The following is a 26,674-nucleotide window of genomic DNA, read 5'->3' as shown; positions in this document are numbered from 1 at the left end:
CATCCAGCTGGCAGGCTGCGAGTTTAACAGTCCTGATCTACCGTAGCATCAAGTCAAGAATTTCATAGAAGTAAATATCCAGAAAAATTGTAGCGGGATAACTGTCAGTCTTAAAAGCTATAGAATTCTTTAGTCAGTGTGTCCATAAAGGTTTGGTGTTAAAACACAACTCAGAGCCCAATAAAAGTAATTTTGTGCAGACTTAATTGTGTACTCAATACATGGTGCATGGGTTCCATGTAAACTTTTATATATATTTAAATTTTTGGCAGATTGTTTCCAGGTGAGCATAACGTTTGATGATCAGACACTGCATAACATTTAAGGGTGATCTCAGGATATAACATTGTGTTACCAATTGTCCTTAACCATATCTGATTTGGAAATTGTTGAACATCTATATAGTAGATCTATTCAGGGAGTTTGAAAATGTAGGAATATTATGCAGGATTGTGTTCAGCACAGGAAATACACCATATCTGATAAAAATCGTTTACAGATATACAGGTTAAAAATCTATTTTAAAATATTTATATTTCTATCGTATATGCTTACATCTCATAACTCTCTAGCTATTGCTGCAGCACAGCTACAAATACCGCCCCCCCAAAAATAATGTGTCTTATTTTATTATTTCTGTTGCTATGACATGTCTAGCAGTGCAACAGTGAAGGAAAGGGAAACATGTTAGAATTTGTCCAAGATTAATAACTATTTACAGATAGCATATTTCATAGTTTGTAGCCAGGTCATCCTTAAGGCTCAGTGGCAACAATTTAATCCAAAAAGTAATTGAGAACAGGTGAACACAAATTGGTCCAAGGACCTGATACACCATTCAGAATGCAAGACACCTTTATAGAAAGAATTCAGTTACGAGCTATGCCAATTAAAATTAAAAGGAACCTGCAAGTTATTTTCTCTAGCTCTTGCTTAATTATTCTGCTGCAGAAGTTGAAATCTTGTCAGCCTTTAAGTTTAGATGTTCACTATGTCTTTATTCTAATGCCCTTAGTTGCTTCCTCTTTCTATCAAATACTATGGAGTGCGAGCATATTTCAGCAATTTACCGTAATTCTACTTTGTCTGGAAAAATTACTTCCAGCTGTGCTCCTGAGAATCCTATTATCTAACTACTCTGTTCCTTCCAACTATGGATTCAACATAATTAATGGTAATCAATGCTGGTCAATTATAATGGTATGAAAATGCCCATGTGAAGAACTCAATTGTGTACTTATTTAGTAGCATATGTCACTCCATTTCTAAACATTGTTAGCAGAGTTGCCAATGAATGAAGGCAAATATACGTGTCCCAGGATAATGTTGAGGCAAATCTTTTCATTATTACAATAGGAATAGCAAATGGCCAGTGCATGCTGGGGTTTCTTTTGTTTTTGTAACATAAGAATATTTATAGTAATCATTCTTCTAAAAATGCAAATCAGATATATATATGTTTTCTTAAGTTTTCGCGGGTACTTACATGTATGGCATTCGGCTTTGGCAGATGAGATTCTGCTGAAACGTCGCTACAACTTTAAAAGTACAACTACTATGACGTGGGAAAATACCCAAACAAAGCCGAATGCCATACACACTATATATATATATATGTGTGTGTGTGTGTGTGTGTGTGTGTGTGTGTGTGTTTTCTTAAGTTTTCGCGGGTACTTACATGTATGGCATTCAGCTTTGTTCGGGTATTTTCCCACGTCATTGTAGTTGTGCTTTTAAAGTTGTAGCAATGTTTCGGCAGAATCTCATCTGCCATCATCAGGCTTCTGTATAGTGTTCATCTGTGAGTCCGGCTTTTATAGTGGTTTCAGATTTAAATATGGGGCAGCCTATTGCTGTGCCAGAATGGTTTTTTCTTCATCCTGATTGGTTGGGAGTCTTGGTCTGTGTTTATTGGTCTTGGAGTTTGCCGTGTTCTGCTTGATTGGTGTTTCTAATATCTCCTGTCTGTTTTTTGGCTCTTTTTGTATCTTGATTGGCTGGCAACATTGTGTTACTTTATTGGAGGCCTTTAGTGCAGCTTGGCTCCTGGTAAATGGATGGCTATCATTAGTTAGGAAGCTAGGTTTCATCTGGGGGCCTGGTTGGGGTGTGTTTGAGCTGGAGGTATCAGGGGGGATCTGTCTGTGCCCAGGTGTTTGCCTGGCTTGTGGCGTGGAGATTTTTTTGTTTGTGAGTGCAGGCTTCCAAATGATTGACAGTCTGGTGGAGTCGTCTCTTCTATTCATGCTTTCTGGTCTTTTTTCAATCTCTATGGCTTCTCTGATGATTCTGTGGCTGTGGTTTTCTATAGTGGCTAGGGTTTTGGTGCCATTGAAGTTGATGCTATGACCTGTGGCTTCCATGTGTTGGACTAATGAGGAAGTGTGTTCCAGATTTTTGACTGCATTTTTGTGTTCATCCAGGTGGGTACTTATTCTTCTATTGGTCTGTCCAATGTATGTGGCCGGGCATGATGCACAGGGGACTTCGTATATGCCTTGGTTTTCCAGGTCAATTTTATCTTTGGGGTTTCTAAGGATGGCTGCTATTTTTCTGTCTGTTTTGAAGGCAGTCTTGATGTGATGTCATATATATATGTTGTGACTGGAAGGTTTGAGCCTGCTGTGAGTTTTGAGTCTGATGTATCAGAAGACACAGGTTTGAGTGATGAGGAAGGTTTGGCATTGGAATTGGAGCCTGCTCTAATGAGAGATGCAGACGTGAGCCAGGAGGATGAGGGAGTGTCGGAAACACTATCCTCTTCTGAACCTTCCTCATCAATCATGCCTCAGGTGTCAGCAGCTGATCCACAGAACTTACCAGAGTCCTTGAGTGATGACGAATGTTGGGTTGATGCAAGGACCAAGCACAATTTGAAAAGAAACATCAAGTCAGAGACTAATTAGAGAGACTGACACGCCCCTTCAAGAAATATAAGGAGGCATGTTAGTTAACGGCCCTTGTCTGGATCAACTTGTTAATTACCTTGTAGCATGGAAGACCTCTTCTGTTTGCCCTTTTGGCTCTGAATCATCCAGTGACTCATTATTTTGGTTCAAAGACAGTTTCTGGGAGAGCTGCCAATGACGTTTACAGAGAGGAGTTAACTCTGTGGTGTCTGAAATTCATTTGTTCGTGTTTGTTGCTGTGGGACATTTGGACTCTCATTTGTGGTTACAGGTGAGACATAACATACATATATATATATATATATAAAAATATATATATATATATATTCTTAAGTTTTCGCGGGTACTTACATGTATGGTATTCGGCTTTGTTCAAGTACTTTCCCACGTCATTATAGTTGTGCTTTTAAAGTTGTAGCAACATTTCGGTAGAATCTGCCATCATCAGGCTTCTGTATTGTGTTTGTCTGTGAGTCAGACTTTTACAATTGTTTCAGTTTTAAATTTCCATTTTAAATTTTAAATTTAAAACTGAAACAACTATAAAAGTCTGACTCACAGACGAACACAATACAGAAGCCTGATGATGGCAGATGAGATTATATCATCTGATGATGGCAGATGATACACACACACACACACACACACACATATATATCTTTATATACATATGTATACATACACACATACACACATACATACTTATACACATAGCATCCAAATATATCAATCAAATAGTAACTTGTTATTTGCTGCCTAAAATCTCCCTTGGTAAGATGCTTAGCTATATCAATTTGAATTAAATGCAAATACACACACACTCATGGCTGTAATTTATTTATTTATAAAAATTTATAAAATTTATAAAATTTATTTGTCACTCATCTCATATCCAATGACTCCGGACAGCTTATATATAAAACACTTGGTATATCACATCCAGTTTTGGTTGCCATGATATAAAAAAAAAAAACTGTTAAGACTCTAGAAAGAGAATAGAGAAAAATAACAAAGATGATTAGGGGTCTGGAGGCTAAAAACATACGAAGATGGGTGCAGAAAATGGGTATGTCTAGCCTAATGAAAACTAGAACTAAGGGTGACATGATAGCAGTTTTCTGTCTTCTGCACAGAGGTGGATTTGAAGCTGTACAGATGCAGATAGATAACTCAACAAGACGTCCATAACAAATTACATTTATTGGTTCATCATAAATCATGTTTGTGATGAAGTTCTTCTTTAATGACCGATCCTTTGTATATCTGCCTTGTAGTTAAAGGTGGTTATCTCCTAACCCATCTCGTAGCAATAGAAAGCAGCTCCCATAAGTTAGAGAGTTCAGGCAAAAGTGAGGGTAACTCTCCCAACCCATCGAGGGTCAAAACAGTGACCAATCAGGATTACAGATGTGGCCACGTGACATGGACTACATTTCCCAGGATACCTTTAACTACATTTACCATGATGCCTTCCCTTAAGGGGACATCTCATAATTACTAAGTAACTATCCAGTTCCCATAGACTGGCTGGGACAGCACAAGCAGTATTCCAATAGCCAAGCTAATGTTACAAATTACAGGTTTTCCAAAGCAGCTGAAGGCAGGATAAGAAGCAATGGATGGAAACTAATCAAGGAGAGAACCAGCCTAAAACTAAGGAGAAATTTCCTGACAGTTAATCAATGGAAAGACCTGCTTTCAGAAATTGTGGGTGTTCCAACACTGGAAGTTTAAAGAAAAGATTAGACAACCATTTATCTGAAATGGTATAGGTTCGCTGATTGATCAGCAGGTTGGACTAGAAGTTCTCCAAGGTCTTTTGCAACTCTTATTCTGTTAACATTGAAAAGCATTAAAATCATCATTACAATGCTCACAACATTAATTTTTATTGGTCATGATGGGCTCAAAAAACCTGATTGGCGGATGCAGTTAAAATCTTATTTAAATCCATTTTTCTGAAATGCTTTGTAATACAGAGTCAACTACACCTCAAGCCCTTAAGCATACTTTTTTGGGTGGGAAAAGAACTGTGAGAAGAATCTGTGAAGGACCCTGACATCTGATGCTATACTTCTTGACCTTTGGCATCACATCAGAAATAGTTACCAAAGCTAGCTGATCCCTAAGAAAACAATTTCAGCAGTAGAAGTATGGGAAAAGATTTCAGCTCCTTGGGGAAGGAAGAACAAGTATTCTGTTGTACTGCATAGTCCTCAGACTTTTTTAAGAATCGAAAACAAAACAAAACCCATAACTTTAAAAGCTGACAAGTCAATCTTCGGGGGGAAATGTATTTTTGTTTCACTGCATATTACCTATAAAAATTTGGAGATTCTAGCAAACATTATAAAACTCAAAATGCTTACTCTGTATTTTATCACTATGTTTTAATACCTTTCTACCTTTCAGTGTTTAAAATATATAGTTATTGTATGTTTATCCTGCTCAGATGAAAAACTTCCAATAAAAAGACCTATTTTTTTTTAAAAAAAATAAGAAAGTAAAGCACATGCAATTTGCTAAGCAAAGTCGTGTAAAATAAAATCAGTTCTATAACAATTAACTTGTGCATATTTTCATATGCATATCAAGGGATCCCTTACACTCCTGAATTATTAACTGCTATTCAGCCCTAAACAATAGTAAATTATATGCCTTTAATCAATTTGAGTGCATAGGCAGCACTCTTCTACAGACTCACATAACAAATGGAAAAAAATGTACTAGAAGATCTGCACAAGATCAAAAGTCTGTTCTCAGTGTAATCTAATAATTCCACAGAGACTTTTCCCATATATGATCTGCATCCTTTTAAGGTTTCTTCCATTGCTAATCTGCAATATTATAAGTGGGTTTTAATTGTTTTGAAACTCACTAACTTGGTAAACTATACACAAATAACAAATAAAAAAGATGTGTTTCTAAATGAATTGTTATATTAAGCTCTTAAAGAACAACCTGAAACATGAATGATTTGTAATAGATCACATTCCTATACTGGGAGAAAGCACATTATTTGCACTTACTATAACTTAATTGTATGGGAACCCATATAAAAACATGGTTTATACATTTGTACAATTCTTGTTAAATTCCATATAGCTTTAAAAAAGAATGAAATCCTGAGGAACATATACATTTATTTGACATACACCAAATAATTTTAAATGTTTTTCTTCAAGTGAAGAAAAAAAGGTTTGTGGCATTCTTTGAAACTCTATGATTCCGAGACATTTTGTAATATCCATAAATACCTTGATTATTTTCTTGATGATTTAATGTTTGTACAGTAACACACCCTCTCCTGGAAATCTGCTTGTTCTGAACCACAGAATATCAGGAATACCTACATAACTCTCCACACTAATGTTATCTCAACTGCATCAGAAACCAGTAACTATCCCTAATCTGAATTTAAAGATTTTTCCTATTTACAGATTCTTCATTCATCACCACTTGCTGTTGCTGATATCCTCTTGTCTTTCCTTTGACTTTGTCAACATTATAGTTTTCTCAAGAGAGCCATAATATGTTTATGCAAAATATGATAATTTGGGCCTCTCATTTGTGCCCTGTAAGAAAACTTTGAGTTGATTTGTGTTATCATGTTCGTTTTCTTGGCTGCCCACAATATTAAGAACACTCTTCTCCAATATCAAAGTTTCAAAATGTCAAGACTATGTCTATCCTGCTTTTATAAAGTCAGTTGTTAATTTCTATAGGGTTAGAGAGAACACCATGATTTGTACAACTCTGATATTATTGGAGGAGAAGGGCAGCATAAAAAATTACAGAAACAAGTCTTTATAGGTCTAGAGATATCATGGCCTTTGAATCTTTTCCAAGACATTTGTGACTGTCTTACCAAGTGATAGTCCATGGTGTATTTCTTGACTGTTTGTTCCTTTACTGTTGATGGCAGATCCTAAAAGAAAAAGTTATCCAACATTTTGATGCCTTCGATGCCAATTCCAATGCTATTTGTTTTACTTGTGTGCCTTTACACAAGTTTACAAATTTAGATTACATTTGGTTCAAACACTGAATGAACAGTTGTTGATTTGTTAAATCTATAAAAGGACTTTGATATGGTACAATAGAACTTTTTGTAGCAAGCAGGCAAAAAGGGCATTTTCTCTTCTCTTCTCTTGTATAGTATAGTATAGTATAGTATAGTATAGTATAGTATAGTATAGTATAGTATAGTATAGTATTCTTTTTTCTATTAATTGAATTAAAATATAGTAGTCCAATACATCCAGGTAAATAAATAGAATATTTCTTCATCCATTAGGCTGTTTCATGAAACTGATCATGAAACATGAAACTGATCATATTGATGACAATTAATTTAATAAAGGAGACTTTGGCCTATAGTGTCAAAGGACAGTTGAAGTATAAAAAAATTCTCATTAGATGTATTATATTTTAAGGATAGTTATAAATGTTCTATTCAAAAGTATAATGCAAAATTGGTCAAATATTTGGCTATACAATTAATTGAAACAAGTTTCAAATACTTTTTATAGACTCTGTTATTATAAAGAATAATTGCAAAATGGAATAGAATAGAATTCTTTATTGGCCAAGTGTGATTGGACACACAAGGAACTTGTCTTGGTGCAAATGCTCCCAGTGTACATAAGATATATTCATCAAAAGTCAAGAATCATAAGAACACTTAATAATAGTCATAGGGTGCAATAAGCAATCAAATCATACTAGGAAACAGTCAATATAGATCATAAGGATACAAGCAACAAAGTTACAGTCATGCAGTCACAGATAGGAGGGGATGGGTGATAAGGAGTGATGAGAAGATTAGTAGTAATAGTGGTGCAGACTTTGACAGTGTTGAGGAATTGTTTAGCAGAATGATGACATTTGGGTTTAGTTGTTCTGGTGTGCATTGCTCTATAGTGTCGTTCTGAGGGTAGGAGTTGAAACAGTTTATGTCCAGGATGTGAATGGTCTGTAAATATTTCATAGAGATTTGATATTTTTTATTTACAAATATATTATTTTTATTTACATATTATTTTTTTATTTACATATTATTTTTTTATTTATATATATATATAACTTTATATATCTGTAAATATTTTATAGAGACTTATATCTTGTATTTAGAATCATTTAACTTGAAATAATTATTCCTGGAAATTTAACTTATAGATATAAATCTAATCAGGTCATTAATTTTAGGCTAACATTGACCAAAAAGCTTATGTCAAAGTAAATATTTAAAAAAATGAGATATTAATGTATTTAAAGTATTTTTGATGGATTTATGAGATATTAAAGAGGTTTTTATAGAAAGAACCAGACTATTTTTCAACAAAATTACAGTTGTTACAATTTAAACTTCCTTTATCATTTCCTTTTTGAGATTCAAGTGGTAAAACAGAAATTATTGAAGGCATAATTAGAAAACTATGGCAGTTTGATTTTTGTTTTAATCATATCACGTTCCATTTCCATGGAAGGTTGAAAATCCTATTAGGAAGTTGTTAGTGTAGATACATCTTTTAAACAATAATTCATATGACAAATTTATATTTGGGGTAGACCCAGTTTGATATTTACCGTGTTGTTAATACTTATTTAAAAATTTAGCATCTGTTTGCTAGTAAGTTTATTCATATTTCATACCAGGTTATAGTCAATTAAGTTTTTTAATTTGAGTCATTGCAAGAGGATTTTCAATACAGAGAATGGTTGTAGATTCAATTAAAGCCTCTTTGAATTGTACAATTTCACTGGAACCAATTGCAGCATCTGCTATTTTTATCAATCCTGAAATATTATCAGGACTGTAAGATGACTCGGATGATTTTAATATACTTTTTTTCAGGAAATCACAAATATTAAAGTGGATATTATTCTGCATGAATTTTGGAACAAAAAGCTGGAATATCACATCTCAAAAATCAGTGCTTAAAGATCTCAAAGAAAATTGAATATTTTGGCAGGATCTTATAAATTAATTCAACCAATATTATTCTCTTACTGGATAACTGAATGTTTAAAAGGTTAAGTTGTCAAATTCATTATATCAAAAATGAAAAATTATAGATTGAATACTTAAGCATATAATACAGGCTTGCCACACTGTCATTTCATTTCAGTTTTGCATCCATAAATGTCTTAATAAGGTTTTTGCAAAAAAGTTGAAGATTTTGATTATATATTCAAATTGTATCAATAAATGCAGAATTATGAACGTACTGATCATGGGACAGATTATTATTTTGCTATAATGGAAATGTAGTATCTCTTTGGATTTGCAGTCTTGGATTTTAGGTTTTTTTTTCTCTCAGCTTATAAATTGGCTGTCAACATAATGAACAGATTGATCAATATCTTCCCCTGTGGTCAATCTCTAATGCTTGACTACAGGAGAGTCTGTGATCTGACCTAACATTTAAATAGGTTACAGTATTTTATTTATGGGGGGGGGGGTACATTGATTTTTCTTTTCTATATTCCTTTATTCCTACATACTGGTACAGGTAAAATATTAACTTTACGTATTTGAATTCTCCTTCCAAACTCAATATCAATTTGATCTATATTAGTTAAGAAGAAAAGTGGAGAATGCTGAGGATAAAAGAAAATCCTTAAGATTTCTAAATTAGTTCTTGTGATGCACAAGCTCCATACATTCTTAACTGGCACTTATAACTGTGAGGATCTCATAGAGATTCATTCTTCTTAATGCAAGATTTCCCCCTTTTTTCCCTTCATGTCTCACATTTTTCTTCCTCCCTTTCACCACAATGTCAATAACAATCAAAGGACTGAGGTGAGACAAAAGGAAATGACATTGTGTATTGTTGCATTTGTTTTCCTGACATGCTTAAATATAGATTTCTTTCTTTCATTGGTATGATTAAATAGCACAAAACTTCTTCATTCAGATCTGTAATTTTTTACTTTCTGTATTTGCATTTCAGTTGCGTCTCATTATTTTAGTCGCATCAGAAGGAACTGATCTGCAGATAAAGAAAATATTCAAGCACACATCACTGCCAATGTGGCTTGTTATTCGAAATAATATTCTCTTTCTCTGTGCAGATAATTTGGTGAATATTACCTTGGAATTGCTAGCAGTGAAGATGCTCATCTGTTAATCTCCTCTAAAGGGAGATTAGGCTGCCTGTCTTCTATCACATTGCTCTATTTTTCCATCAGTCTCAGAAACTGATTTGTCATTATGTCTACAGCCTCTTCACTCGCTCTCTCTCAAGCTTACAATGGCTGTGAATGCCTGGCTGCATTTCTCAGTCGATCATCACAGGAGATTGCCAGCAGCAGCCATTTCTGCATCTCTGACATACAGTGAGATGCAATGAGTGTCATGCTTGCTGCTACATTAAAATTATTGAACCAGGAGGTGGAAAGAGGAATTTATCCCCATGGGTGTTCTTTCTCTTCAAAACTTCTTCACTTCAAACTTCCGAAATGATCCTTCAACACACATGTGACTTTAAAAACTTCTTGTAGCTTTGCACTATTTAGCAACTTTGGCAAAACAGGAAGTTTAGCAGCTTGATCAAGTTATACAAAGCCTTTTTAAATACTGACAACTAAAATGTGGAAAATTTAAAAGTCTATATGCAAGATTCTGGCTATTCCTTCTTGTGACATTTTATTTCCAGAAATAAAGCTTTTTATTGATTCTTTGCCTGGTTATACTGTTGCTTTTGGCTTACCAGAGGCTTTCAGCAGTGAATCCAACAACTATTGAAAGAAGTAGGTGATGTCCATTATATTTCCTGCATCCAGAGTTCCTGTATGCAGTATAATCTATTTCTGTCCTGAGGTTTCACTAGGAAAAGTGTGAATATCACTAAAAAAGACTATATTCCTCCCGACTATGTTTATATGAATAAGGCAGTATTCCAGTCCAATATTCTACAATTTAAAGAGGAAGGAAGGAAGGGAGGGAGGGAGGAAGGAAGGAAGGAAGGAAGGAGGCTTTAATTCACAGCATCTTCTACAACAGGGAAGTTTGAAATAGTGTCCCATAATTATACATACTGTGTGTATAAATATAAAATAATGCCTTTTTAAAATGTAAAGCATCCTATTACTTGATATGTACATTTGTCTGGTATAGGATTTATTAAAGAAATATAGACAGTATTTTCATTGCACACTAAGCCAAATGATCAGTTAGTGAGTATAAGTTGCCTCTGTCATTTTGTAAACCAAGTTTTGAGGTTTTTTGACTCTTCAGTTTTAAAGTGGGAAGTTTTTACAAACCAAAAATGTTGGCTTCTTCAACCCAATGGGCTTCAGTGAGATTCTTTGTCTTTCTTTCCTTTGTCTCTCTTCTGCAGCCAGAAGAGACATCACTGAGGAAGCACATCTGATTTTTAAAAGAATGTTTCTACAACATTATGAAGTGTCTGGGCTTTTGGTTCTTTTTACATATGAAAAAACAGAAATTAAGGACATCAAAAGCTAATTTCTAGGAAATACGACTTCAGCAAAAGAGTGGTCAATGTCTGGAATACTCTACCTGACTCTGTGGTTTCTTCCACAAACCCCAAAAACTTTAACCTTAGACTGTCTACTATTGACCTCACCCCTTTCCTAAGAGGTCTGTAGGGGGCATGCATAAGCTCACCAACGTGCCTACCGTCCCTGTCCTATTGTTTCTTTTATTATTTTATTTTTCTTATATGTATCCATGTATTCATAACTATGTTTTTACTTACACCTATTATCTTGTAAGCAATTGACACAAATAAATAAATAAAATAAAAATAAAGTCAGCATGTCATTGATTTCTACTCCACTTCTCTCCAAAACAGCAATCCAACATAGTAATCCAACAAAATACATCAATAAAGACATGAACCCTATTTATTCATTTGCACACACATTAAATACCCACCCACATCTAACACATCAGAAATCATCTTGTATTAATGATAGTTCACACATACAACAACTCTATTGTCAAAATACTACTCTTCTAATCTCTAATAATGCTCTATATAAAAGTAGATGTTTGTGGATGATTTAAGATTATTTAGGTGTATATATGGAATAGATTTAAGTACTAATCTATCACTATTTTAGTAAACAGTGTATCTGTCATTAGTGTCAGCAATCATTTAATAGACTCACATCTAGTCTAAACATCTTATATGCTAGGATGTAATTTTAGAGTTATATTTAGAAATTTCACATTATGCCGCAGAATATTAAACTTTCTTGTAAGACTTTCCAGTGTATATTGGCTCAGCTCAACAAACCTGTGATGCACTTTTTCTTTTTAATAGTTTGCTTTTGCAGAGTGATTGCAAGCTAGTCTTTCTAACCCAATGGAGAAATGGATCCATATGAGGATTTTTGCATGAAGAGCTTTGTAAATGAGATTGTGTTTTATTGAAAATTGACTTGTACATCTGCTTTGCTTTATCAAGAAAACATGGAAATGTGCTGATGGTTCCAGTCCAAAAAAATCTATTTCTAGGCAAAGAAGAAATGCACAGAGTTCATGTAACTGGCAAAGAGAAATCCATATGGTTTTTTTGTGTCTTTTTACTTTTTTTTCTTTTTTGCCCATGAGTACATTTGTTCTGCTCTTTTATTGATGACATTTTGATGTCTAATGTTAAACACAGGCTAATGTTAAGCACAGATGTTATTGAAGTAACTAGACATGTGATGATTTCAAGTAAGATTTTATCATTTGATGTTAATATTTGCATTTATCATTCCTCATCTCTGATTGGTATCTGTTTCAAAATCATAGGAAAAACACCATATGAGCTTTCAGCATCATAATTTTTTGCTGGCAGAAGGTCTTCTAAAATTCAATATTTATGAAGCACAATAAAATAAAATATGCTGGTATTATACTGTGTTATGTATAAAAATAAATGTTGAAACATGTGATCCTTTGTTTCACACAATCCTGTTTTTCCATGTATCTTGGAATTTTTGTGTGAAGCAGAATTACAAGGAAGAATGAACTGATAAATTTCTTCCTCTATAATGTTGTATGTGGACTGAAGACCAAGAGATAAATAAAAGTTTCTGAGTAGATAACTGAGCACTAAAAGTGCCTTTTCTATCCAGCAAAGAACTATTATTCACTGAGTTCCTAGATCTATATTCCAATTTCCATTTTACAGAAACACAAAGTACTTTGTAATACTTTGCTCTTATACAACTGAAAAGTATATTGATCCATTCACTTGGTGTGATTATTTAAGAATATAGTTCCACTATATTGCATATTCACACTGAATAATAATGTGCTGAACACATGGGAAGAAAACCATCACATATATACTTAACTATAAGTGGGAGATTTAAACTAGTTCACCAACAGGATACCAGGATTAAGCGAGCCTACGGAAGATTTCCTGGACAGCTTCAAAGCAATTGTTAGTAGGAAAAAAGTATTCTGTCTACTTTTTTAACACAGAACTGAACTGATTGCTTCTAAAGCAACCCAGAAAGAGCACCATAGTTCTTAGGAAGTAGAAAAGAATAATACAGGAACTAATGAAAATGAGAGGTATGCAGTTTCCAACAAGAAGAACATCTAAGTACCATAAAAAAGATTACATCAAATGATTTAAGAAATCTTTCAACCAGCTTTCCTAAATTATATATTATTTTATATGTTGTATGCAAGCCACAGGCATTATGGGAATTTCAATCCAACAACCCAGAAGACATCAGGCCCCTTTCATCTGTAACATGTCTACTCTTAGCTTTAGGAGCTTTAGTTATAATTCAAGAAGAAATATAACTTTTAAATCCAGAAAGATGCCATTTTGAAAACAATGTTTTGAGCTTCATCAAATTTCAATGTATATTGTGTAGAGAAAGTGCTATGCGTACAAAGTTCAGGCTTGTATTTCTCTGTTGATATGTTCTGACATTTTAGCTAAAAATCCATTTTATTCCAGAAAAAGTAGTAAAAACAGAAGCTTAGAAGAACATCAAGAATAATAATAGTACCTGTAAAAACTTCACAGAGATCAGAGGTTTTCTTTATTTAATTCATTTGGAGTATGGTTCTTCCACTGATTAATTTTAAAGCTTTTCTCAGATAATTACTGCTATTGTATGGTGCCGGAATGTCAATTTGATTGCCAAGTAAACCTTCAACCTTCAAAGGATACCTTTAAATTTCTCCTAGTTAGAACCCTAGTCAAAAAAAAAATTCCAGACTCAAATCATACTCCCTCCCAGTCAGCTCAAGTGCTTGAAAAACAGAATATATATATATATATATGGATCTTTGGTTGTTCAGGTTTTCTCCCGCGTAAGATTCGAAGTATCTAGGCAACGTTTCGATGAAGTCTCATTCATCATCTTCAGGCTTCTGTCTTCGGCTCTTGCTTCTCAGAGTGATGTGAGATTGCAGCTGCACTCTGAGAAGCAAGAGCGAGACAGAAGCCTGAAGATGATGAATGAGACTTCATCGAAACATTGCCTAGATACTTCAATCTTACGCAGGAGAAAACCGAACAACCAAAGATCCACATACAAATACCCACGAGAACCTCAGAAAACAACTATATATATATAACTATATATAACTATATATAACTATATATAACTATAACTATAACTATAACTATAACTATAACTATAACTATAACTATAACTATAAATATAAATATAACTATAACTATATATATATATATATATATATATATATATATATATATATATATATATATATGTTTTCTGAGGTTCTCGGGGTATTTGTATGTGGATCTTTGGTTGTTCGGGTTTCTCCCGCGTAAGACTCAAGTATCTAGGCAACGTTTCGATGAAGTCTCATTCATCATCTTCAGGCTTTTGTCTCCGGCTCTGTGCTTCTCAGAGTAATGTGAGATTGCAGCTGCTTCCTCCTTTTAACTGCCAGTGGGGGTGGGACTTGATTGGGTGGGGGCTTGGCTGTGTTCTCATTGGTAGGGGGTTTGGCTGTGTTCTGATTGGTTGGGGGGTTAGCCGTGTTCTGATTGGTTGGAGGCGTGTTCTGTTCTGTTCTATTAAAAATACCAGAACCATCGCCAAAACCGAACACTTCAACAGCAGAATAATCAGAGAAGCCATAGAGATAGAAAAACGCCCACACAGCATGAACAAACGAGATGACACCTCCCACCTTCCAGCCATTTGGAAACCTGCCCTCATGAACAGACGAGTACCTAACATGAAGAAGGACACCAGACCCACACCCATGAGAGCCACACAAGATACCACCACCACACTTCCATATAGAAAACAGACTCCCACCCATTCAGAAAATGAGACACGACCATGGACCAGAAGCTGCACTGCAGCTGCATCACTACCCACTTCAAACCCCTCTGAGCCATATATGAAGCAAACCGACACCCACTATGAAGATGCAGCAGGACCACGTGCTAGAAGCCAAACAGCAAGATCACAACTCACCAGCTCAAATCCCCAGCAACTAAAACTAACCTGAGCACAACCAAGCCCCCACCTGAACAGAACACGCCTCCAACCAATCAGAACACGGCTAACCCCCAACCAATCAGAACACAGCCAAACCCCCTACCAATGAGAACACAGCCAAGCCCCCCACCCAATCAAGTCCCACCCCCACTGGCAGTTAAAAGGAGGAAGCAGCTGCAATCTCACATTACTCTGAGAAGCACAGAGCCGGAGACAAAAGCCTGAAGATGATGAATGAGACTTCATCAAACGCTGCCTAGATACTTGAATCTTACGCGGGAGAAAACCCGAACAACCAAAGATCCATATATATATATATATATATATATAGTTTCCTTGTTTGTTTAGATTTTTTTTTCTTCCATTCAGTTGTGTCCCATTCTTAAAGACTGTCTTGGCAAGTCCCTGAATTTTTTCTTAGCAAGGTTTTTCAAAAGTTGTATGCCAGTGCCTATTTTCTGCAGCTGAGAGAGAGTGACTGGCCCAAGGTCACCCAGCTTGGTCTGTGCCTAAGGTGGAATTAGAACTCAAGCCTGCCAGTTTCTAGCTTGAAGATTAACCACTGCACCAAACTGGTTTTCTAGGTAATAATTATAAACCCCAGAATAAAGGGCAACATGTTCTGGATGGACATTTTTGACATCATGAATGTATGGTAATCAAGGAAACAAATTAGGGAATATACTAAAATATTAATTTTCAACTACTTTGATACACAGTTATGTAGTAATAGCATAGAAATGTTAACACAAGATAACATTGCACTGTAAAAGCTCTTTCAGATTTAGGAAATTATATACTCATCTGGAATTTGCAGCTGGTCCATATTCAACTCAGTTACACTGAAAAATCAGCAAACCTATTAACAAGTTTGGCTGCACAAGGATATCTCTAGTTTCAACATAGATTCATAAATTGCCTGGAATGTTGTAAACTAAATCCAGACATGGTCTGGGATTATATAAAATTTCATAAATCTGGCTTGACTTTACAGAAATATCACAGATCAATCGAATTACAGATATCACTGTGAATAGCAACCATAGTTCCAATGGGAATTACTGCATTGTGAGGAGATGTGCAAATGTTAGTTTACATATAGGAAATGCAATAGAACTCTATTCCAAACAAATACATGTTAATGCAGACCAACAATTTCTATTTTCCAGTATTCAGAAAGAAAATAAACCTTAACTCTGGCCAGGTTGGCAAAGGAGGCTGTTGGCAAGTATTCTTTTGAGAGACTTCTCAAATAAGCATTTCCATAGTTTCATATCTATATGCTTTGCATTAGAGATATGTCAGTAAATGTCTCCTGGAAATAATATTCTAAATATTAACCTTTGTTGTCTCCATCTGCTAATGCACAAAATGAAAACAATTTAATGTATCGCACATCTATTTTCTATATTTATATATAAGCAACAACATTCAAAATATTTTTTTAACATAGATTAAGTTCAGACCAATATACTAAATCAGAGGAAGGCAAGCTCAGTTACAAATAATTAGATCAAAGTGACTCCTTTCTACTGTGCAAATTTATCCCAGAGCAAACCTCTATCCCTCTGAAAATTCTCAGAATCTAGGACCTCTTGTTTAGGAGAATCTATTTCTTTATAAAAAGTTTAAAACTGCAGTACAAAAGGTACAAAACAATAGCACATAAAATAATATAAAATAATATTATATGCATACAATAATAAAAAGATCTTATTAAAGAAGATATGGCCTTGGCATATAGTACTTGTGTTTTGTTTTTAAATTTAATCATTTAAAAATGCAAACTAACAAATAAACCTAAAATCTCATTTTGCTGAAAATTTCCATGACTGTAGTAGAATGCTGATCCAAACTAAATACTTATATGAAACATGCTGTAAATTATATCTTCTCTTCTGGCATCATCTATGCAACAAATAACTTTGTGGCTTCATAATTTTTCTTGTCAGTCCAGTTGTGCCACTTTATGAATTGAGGGGTCTGTAAATATTCTCACAGCCACAGAAAACACTCATGCAGTATACAGGTCCTGAATGGAAGGCAGGTTGGTAATAGTTGTTTTTATATATTGCTACTATTCCCAGAACCATATAACAAATTTAAGGAAATTAACTTGAAACAGTAATTTTGGGACAAATCTATTGTGTAATTATGCCCTTTAATTTAATTTTATACTTCCCACATTAGAGAACTACCACATTTTTTAAGACAATCTTTGAAGTATCCATGGAAAAATTAACTTTTGTTGAATTGATTCATCTTAAGTGTTCACTAAATGAACTGTTGTAAGTCAAGGATTACCTGTACAAAAATACAAAAAGCTTCTTTGCTTGCAAAAAGCTGCCCTAAATACCAAACATTAGATTAAAAATACCTGCAAGCCAGAGTTACAAATCAGGCAGGGTGCCAGAGTACCTTGAAGAATTAAAATAGTTAAAATGCAATGATAACTATCAGCAGCCAACTCTTGCTCATAAAGTTAAACCCTTTAGCAGAGAGATCATTCAAGCTCTCCACAAAGAGCACACCCAGGAAAAGCAATCCTTAGATCCATTTGCACCATATAAAGATACCTGCTGGTCTCACTCATCTCACAAGATATCCTAAGGAAATCATCCAGATTTAAGGAAAGGTCACATGCCCCCCAGAAAGGGAGTAAAAAATCAGTGCCAAGCTTGTATCCTGCCTCTTGGAAGTTCACCCCAAAAGGACAGTGCCAGATACCACTAAAGCAATGAAGGAAGACCCCCTCCCCAGATAGAAAAAGAAACCATGAGGCAGGAAAAAATTCAAACACAATACAAAGAATTAAATCACAACAGTAGCTGTTGCTTGTTAAACCAATTGCCAGAACAAATAGACACAGGAACTAGCCAGATTTCTCAAACCAGTTTCTTTTCAGGAACATAGATTAATCTTTTTTCCTTCCAAAAAAAATTGAATAGGGAAAATTATCCCATCAATAAACACAGGATTAAACATCATCAAACACAGATATGGTATGAGAAATTGCTATGACGATCAAATGGTTTCCAGTTTACCTGGTCTTTTATCACATTGCATTATCTTTGTGTATTATCTATGTATACATTTCTTATAAAGACAACTATATTTTGATCTTGTTTAGCTTTGAATGTTTGAAAATTGTACATTATTTCTAAAAACTGAATTCTTTAAATAGATCCTTCATTGTAAAAATTCTTAATTATTTTCAACACAGTTACAACATCTATGGCATGTTGTTTATCAGAATTTTCAAATTTGTGTTATTTTCATTCGTCCATTATTTCTTCTAAGGTATTATTTAATTCTTCCATTAATTCTTCTAAGGTATCAAGTCTCTGGTTCATCTCCAGAGATTTTATCTAATTCAATGCTGTCTTTAGCTGCATACATTAAATTACTCCAAAAGAGAGTGGATTATGGGAAATACTTGAAGTGATGAGAAACTCCACATAATTTCTTTCGCTGTTACTAATATTCTTTTTCAAGTAATAAATAAATTCAGCTGCAGCATTTGGATTTTCTTCCATTCTGAAAAGCTTTACCTTAGATAAGGTCATCCTTGTTTTCTTTGACTTCTTTACATTGATCCATATTTCATCATCAAAGTGAAATAAGAAGGATATTTACAATTTACTGCTTACCAATTAAGCAGTAAAGCAGTTAAAAGATGAGTAGCTGTTCCCTTAACAGAAGGGAGACTTCATAAATTCAGTGCATTGCCATATTAACCAGAAGTCCATTACACAGTTAACTTATAAATTATCTTCCAAATGAGTGGTTTAAAGGGGATGGAATTAATGGATTGTGAGGCTATCAATGGTTTCCCATTGTAATATTTATACAGTAATTTACCTTCAGTAAATGGTTTGACTTTCAAGATCAGCTGCTGGGAACATAAGCAGAAAAGTGCTTTTTGTGTTTCTCTCATTGGTAAGTTAATGAACACCATGGAAATTGAACTAGATTCCATTTTAAGCCAAGTTAGTATAGCTGTTTGCTTGTTTGTTTTTGTTTGATTTTGTCCTTAATCACCATCATTTATTAGAATTACCATTGTAAGTACACAAACCTGTGATGAGCATCTACAATTGCATTTTATTTACAAACAGTTGTTACATGTTCCCTGATAAATCATACATATGTCTTATAACCTATAAAGCCAATTAAACCAGGATCAACATTTTATTCTATGCCAAATTCCATAAGCTCATTTATATGTATTACTTCCTAGAAAACAGGTGATCAATAGAGTAAAAAAATGACAATACTAAATATCTGTGCAAGATATGTGTCTGTTCTACTCATAACATTAGCCAAGTTCAGCACTGAACGTTTCTGTTAATTTCAGAAAAAGATGTAGACACAATCTTAAATAGACTTATATTGACTGGACAAAATTCAGTTTTGTCCAAAAATTCCATTTTATTATGAAATGGTGTTTACAAACTGCACATACATGTCCATCCGGTTCATCAATAATTTATAACTAGACCATGAAATATGTTTGCATCTTTTATAAAATACCATTTTAAAGATTAAGGTATATAATAAATTATACAATTAAATTATAATAAATTATAATAAATATAATAAATTATACAATTTAAAAAAAGAACAAAGCAAATGTTTAGAAATCACAATATTGTGTTTATAATATCCAACAGTCCAAGAAGCAAGATTTATTGAGCTTTATTACATTCTTCAGGAAAAATAACTAACTATAATCTTATATCTTCTCTGACATGTTGAATATGATTCTTCGGGATTTTAGTTTTTTGTTGCTAACACAGACAGAAAAGAAGGATAATGCCAAAAAATCAATACACATAAATGAAATACTTTCCTATTAGAAAGCACAAATCTTTCACATTAACAGATCAAATTTACAGTCTACATGCAAATAAAATCCCTATATAAATGAGTGATAGATTTATTCTGGCAAGACAAGAAGACAGGATATAAAAATAACTTACTTTAATAATAGCCTGAACTATTCTGTGGAAAATACAAGGTAAGAGAATTAAGAAAAAAAAATTATTCTTCCTATATTTTGAAAACTAAATACCATTTTGCATTGTACAGTCATCAGATATATCCATGTGTGCAATATCTTGACATTTGTCTATTCGCAATCAGAATAATAGGAGAAAAATATGTTAATATTAATATAAGGTGTTTTTTTTTACAGAACCAAAGAGCCTTTTGCAGTACATTAATGGATTCTCATGGGTTCAAATGGTGCAGTTTATGAAAAATTGTAAGTTGTTTAAGATTATATTTTGACTTAGCTGGAATTTTTATCATGCCTACAGTAATGCTATGTAAAGCACTTGAAAAGGATGCTTCACAAAGCATATTGCAAGAGCAAAAACACCCTCTTCAAAGCAGGAAAACAACCATGTCTTCCAGAAGGCTGACATAGTTGCTTTGAAGTATTTTCTTGGCTGTGCCGGAGTACATACCCTTAGCTGTCTTCCTTTGCTGACAGCCCCAGCAGAAATGTTATCTGTATAGGTACATAGGCAGTTAGGAAAACCTTCAAAGCAACTGTCCCAATCTTTAAGGAAAGCAGATTTAGCTCTTCTAGGATGGGTGTTTTGCTTATGTCAGCAACTCCGAAGAACTTTTTTTTTTTTGATGTTTGGAACAGCATCTGTAAATACTGTGCGGTTGTACTTTACTTACCAAGCTATTTCTCAAGGTTCATGAAACTGCAAAAAAGAATCTGATTAGAGACAGTTGCTGAGTTTGTAACACAGAGATAAAGGAGAGCATCTCAAGGGTTCTTGATGACCTTGGTTGCCCAGCTGGTAAAATGCCAATTCACATGTTTTCCTTCTTTGGTTCCAAGGCTACTAGACCTATATGTGTTAAACCTAAAAATACATTCTGTTAAGTCCAGTATGGCTTTTTCCCAGATTGTATTACAAAGCATCTGCATTTTTTTTATTTTGCAAACGGAAAACATGCAATATAAGTAGTCCTTGTCTTACAACCATTCATTTGGTGACCATTTGAAATTAAACACTGTACCGAAAAAGTGACTTATGACCATGTCACATACTTACAACTGTTGCAGCATCCTCATGGTTACATGATCAAAATTTGTTTACTTGGCAAGGGGAATTTTTTATGATAGTTGCAGTGTGACGGATCAACTTTTGTGACCTTTTGAAAAACAAAATCAATGGGTAGCCAGCTTCACTTAACAAGCACACTACTAACTTAAAAAGTACAGTGATTGACTTAACAACTCTAGCAAGAAAGGTCATAAAATGAATAAAAACTCACTTAACAACTGCCTTGCTTAGCAACAGAAATGTTGGTCTCAATTGTGGTTGGAAGTCGAGGACTGTATGCCAAAGAATGTCCACCTGGTGATTTTTCACTAGCATTTGATCCGCAGTGTTTGCAAGCTGTACTGATAGAAGCATCTTCAGAAAGAGAGAAGGATCCATATGCCTGTCCATTTTACTGTTATTAAAATAATCAGTACAATGTAACTTGTCTTCCTATAAAACCTGATAGGAAGAGAGTCCTGAGAGATGCCTCTTCATGAAGAGGGCAGCATTGCCTTGCTCTGCAGCCAGGGAATGGTTACCCCTATGACTGACACTCAGGGAGACCAAGCAGATGGTCATATTGTCTATCAAATAGACAAAAGACTGAGGTGATGTATAAATCACTTACATTTTTCACAATTAGTGTTGCTCCCTAACAATTTTCACCTTGATAATTGCATTAACCAAGGACATACACCTTAATTAGAGTAATTTATTCCTACTCTATGTTTATTAACAATCATACTATTTGTGTTGGTAACATTACGGTATGTAATCATATGTAAACAAAACAAAAAGATTGAAAAAAATAAAATAAAAGATCAAATGCTTGCTAAACTGAAAGAGAAATAAACAGCAGGAAATTAAAAGGATTCATTTCAAACTTTTAAGAAACAATTATCATATATATGTGTATATCCACATACTACATTATTTCTTAGAATAATTGCCAATTATCTTGTGCAGAGAGAGAAATAAGATAATAATTGGCAATGCTTGTAGGCCAATGACATGATCCAAATGCCTGCAGTTATATTTAGTAATAATTACACAAATGTTTTCAGCCATATTGCATTTCATACATTTATGCAAATATTTTCCAAACTTCTAATAACTGATAAATACTTTTATTATTTCTGAATTTGTGACATATTTCATCCTTATAAACCAAAGATACATTTTGAAGTGTGCAAAGATAATAAATATTAGTTAATCAAAGTTCTAATTTTTTTACATCGGTTTATTGAGAAAGAATTTCATACCTCATTACGAGGTTCAAACAGTTTTATGCAGTTTCACAGAATCTGTTCTATTGCATTATGATCTAAAGGATTTAGAAGAGAACTAAAGCTTGATAACAGCTGTTGTATTACATCATTTATTTTATTTATTTATTTGGTTTGTCAATTGCTTACAAGATAATACATATAAGTAAAAACATAGTTATGAATACATGGATACATATAAAAAAAATAAAAAAAATAAAAGAAACAATAGGAAAGGGACGGTAGGCACGTTGGTGCGCTTATGCATGCCCCCTACAGCCCTTTTAGGAAAGGGGTGAGGTCAATAGTAGATTTTCTACTATTGACCTCACCCCTTTGGGGAAGAAACCATAGAGTCAGGTAGAGTATTCCAGACATTGACCACTCTGTTGCTGAAGTCGTATTTCCTGCAATCAAGTTTGGTGCAATTAACCTTGAGTTTGTCTCTATTGTTATGGTTGAAGCTGAAGTATTAATTGACAGGTAGGACATTGCAATGTATGATTTTATATACTATACTTAGATCGGACTGCAGGCTGCATAGTTCTAGGTTTTCTAGGTCTAAAATTTCAAGTCTGGTGGCATAAGATATTATGCAACGAGTAGAGGAGTGGAGAACTCTTCTTGTGAGATATTTCTGGACTTTCTCAACTGTGTAAATATAAGATACGTAATGTGGTTTCCAGACTGATAAGCTGTATTCAAGTATTGATCTAGCATGCTCTAATTAGTAGTGTAATATTACTGGAGAAAAAGCTACGTAAGATTAGGTTAACAACTCTTAGCGACTTTTTGGCTATGTAGTTACAGTGGGCTCTAGCACTTAGATCATTAGAGATGAGTACTCCAAGATCCTTGGCAGAGTTTGGATCATCAACAAGGTCTTGACTATTCAGCCTGTATATTATTTTCTGATTTTTTTTTCCAATATGTAAGGCAGAGCACTTATTTATTGAGATTTGAAGTTGCCATTTTTTTTGACCATTCTGATACATAGTCAAGGTCTTTTTGAAGGGTAGCAGTATTGTCTGTGGTGTTGAATAGCTTTACATCATCAGCGAAGAGAACGCAGTTGCTCTTAATATGATCATTTATGCAGAGTATGAAGAAGAGTTGGTCCTAGAACACTGCCTTAGGGGACACCACTGTTGACAGGTACATAATTTGATAGGACACTCCCAAATTTGACCATTTGTTATCTCTTAGACAGGAATGCTTCTATCCAGTTATGCAGCTGTCCAAAGATACCATAAGATTTTAGTTTTAGGAGTAGTTTGTCATGTACCACTGAATCAAAGGCTTTACAGAAGTCTATATAGATTGCATCTATTGCTTTGCCCTGATCAAGTTGTGTAGTCCATATGTTTTTGCAGTGTAAGAGTTGCAGATTACAGTTTTACAGATAGATTTTTTCTGAAACCAATTTTTTTATTAGAGTGTAGGTGATTTGTCTCTAAGTGGAGGATGATGGATTGGTTAATAATTGATTCCATGACTTTACAGGTGATGCAGCATAAAGAGATTGGTCTGTAATTTTCAACTAGGCTGGGGTCACTCTTTTTGAAGATGGGGATGACCATGGCTTGTGACCATAGGTTTGGTAAGGAGCTGGTCCTGAAAATTTTTTCAAAGATTATGCTTAGAGGTTCGGCTATGGCAGTAGATAGCTTTTTTAAGAAGTAGGCACAAATTCCATCCGGTCCAATAGATAGAGATGGTTTTAGATTGCATAGTGCTTTTTCAACATTGTCCTCTGTAAAATCGATATGTATTAGATCATTGTAGTTTTCTGTGGTTCAGCTAGGAAATACTGGGCATGATCCATTGCTGTTTACAAATACTGAGCCAAAGAATGTGTTAAAGAGGTTGGTTTTAATGGTGCAGTCTTTATCATTAGGTCCTTTCAGGGGTGGGATGGACCAAGTCTTTTAGTTTGTTGTTTACAAAATTGTAGAAAGTGCAGGTGGAATTGATGCATAGGTTTTCCTCTTGTTTAATGTGATAATTGATGCATTCAGTCTTTATCTGGTGGCATAAATTTTTGTATCGGCTTCTGAAGTTGGCAACGTGACCAGATTTGTTTTTCCACCAACATGATTTCTTTTTGGATTGAAGCTTCCTTATTTTTATGGGTAATTTGTTTTTTCTGGTTTTGGGAGTTGTTATTGGTACATATAGTTTGATGACTCTTTTGACTTCAAGTAAAAATATGTTGTAATGGTCTTCTACAGTATTGCATCCAGTAAATAGAAATTGCCAATCAAGCGATAAGAGATTGTTGTCTATAAGATCATAGTTGCCTTTTTTGAAGTTATAATTGGGGATTCTGTCATTGTGATGATTTTTGTGTGGATGTAGGTTGAGACAAAAGTCAATCATGTTGTGGTCACTGTTGGAAAAGGGTTCTTTAAGTTGTATTCTGTAAATTGAATTCAAACTATTGCAGAAGATGAGATTGAGGCAGTTTTTAAGTCTAGTGTTGTTGGGTACTAGTTGTTCTAGTCCCAGAAGTTTGCATGTGTGGGTTCAGTTGTCCATTCATTAAGGGTCCAGTTAATATGAGGTAGATTGAAGTCACCATGGATGCTGCCCATGTTAGTAGTGTATTTAGCTTGTTTGCATGTTCGATGTCATAATCAGGGGCTCTGTAACATAGTAAGAACTGAAATGTTATATTTAAGGACAGTTCACAGACAATGGTCTCAGGAAGAGTAAGCTCCTGGGTACCTTGGATGTTTTTTAGATGTAGGGACTTTTTATAGAAGAAAGCAACACCACCTCCTCTACGGATTTTACGGTCTGATCGGTAAACATGATAGCCTATTACTGTGGTAATGGAGTCAGGGAGAGATGCCTTGAGCCATGTTTCATAGACAAATATAATATCGAATTTAGCCATATTTACAGGTAGTAAGAGGAGAAATTCAGGTATTTTATTTACAAGGCTTCTTGCATTGAGTAGCTTGCATTTAAGGCCAATTGTGGTTGGAATAGAGGTAGTTAGGGGTATATGTGCCTAGTTTTGAGTGATGTTGGATTGGATGGGGTGGGGTTGGATGTGGAGTTGTGGGTTGTGTGCCTTTCTTTTGATGCAATCAGCATGGTAGTCAATGTACAGATCCTTTTCTCCATTGTCTAGATGCTTTTTGAGTTCTACGTGGAGTTCACGGGAATGGATTCTTTGCAGTATGGATAAGTCTGGTCTTGAGTGAAGTTTTTTATGGGTGGGATTGGATTTTGCAATGGCATTTATTGTATGAATGAATATACGTTTGTTGGACTCATTTTTGCAAAGGTGCTAAACTGTTTGTTCCAGTATCTTTTCAGGCAATTTGGAGCCCTTAGATTAATGTATCACAAACTTGGTAATTTTCAGGTGTGTAGGTTTCATTTCCCAAGATTCTTAGTAATGGATATGCTGACTAGAAAATTCAAGAAACTGAAATGAACACATCTGGAAGTTTCTAAGGTCTGGAAACCTGTCTTAAATTCTGGATTGAGTCCACATCCTTAAACTAAGATGTTCCTCGACAAGGATAAGATTATAAATTTAGGATAAAAGTGTTTCTAGATTCTATTTCTTTAAGTTTGCTCAATTTTTATGTGTTTATGAGAAGAAATATCCATCTGGTTCTGTTCCAAGCTGGGAGAAAGACACTGGAAATATGAAGGGTGATTGGAAAGATGGTTTAATGATGAACAAAACCACCAGGGTTTATGGTTCTGGTGCAGCTGACAAAATGGACTTAAGAGTGGGGAGGGGCTATACCTTCTTTGGGCTTTCCACTTGAACTTCCTGTTCCTGTGTAAGAACGTATTTCATTGGCTGTTGTTAGATTCTTGTAGGAGTTGTGTAGGGGTCATGACTGGCTTTATAGGCAAAAGACAAAATGTAAATCCTAGGTGTTTTTTCTGAGCTAATCTGGTCAGCTTCTGGCTTACTGATTATATGAGCTCC

Source organism: Pseudonaja textilis, chromosome 2, assembly GCF_049901715.1.
Source record: "Pseudonaja textilis isolate UNSWEBS1 chromosome 2, rPseTex1.2, whole genome shotgun sequence".
Taxonomy (NCBI): domain Eukaryota; kingdom Metazoa; phylum Chordata; class Lepidosauria; order Squamata; family Elapidae; genus Pseudonaja; species Pseudonaja textilis.
The sequence above is the reverse complement of the archived record's forward strand: the minus strand, read 5'-3'. Positions refer to the sequence as shown.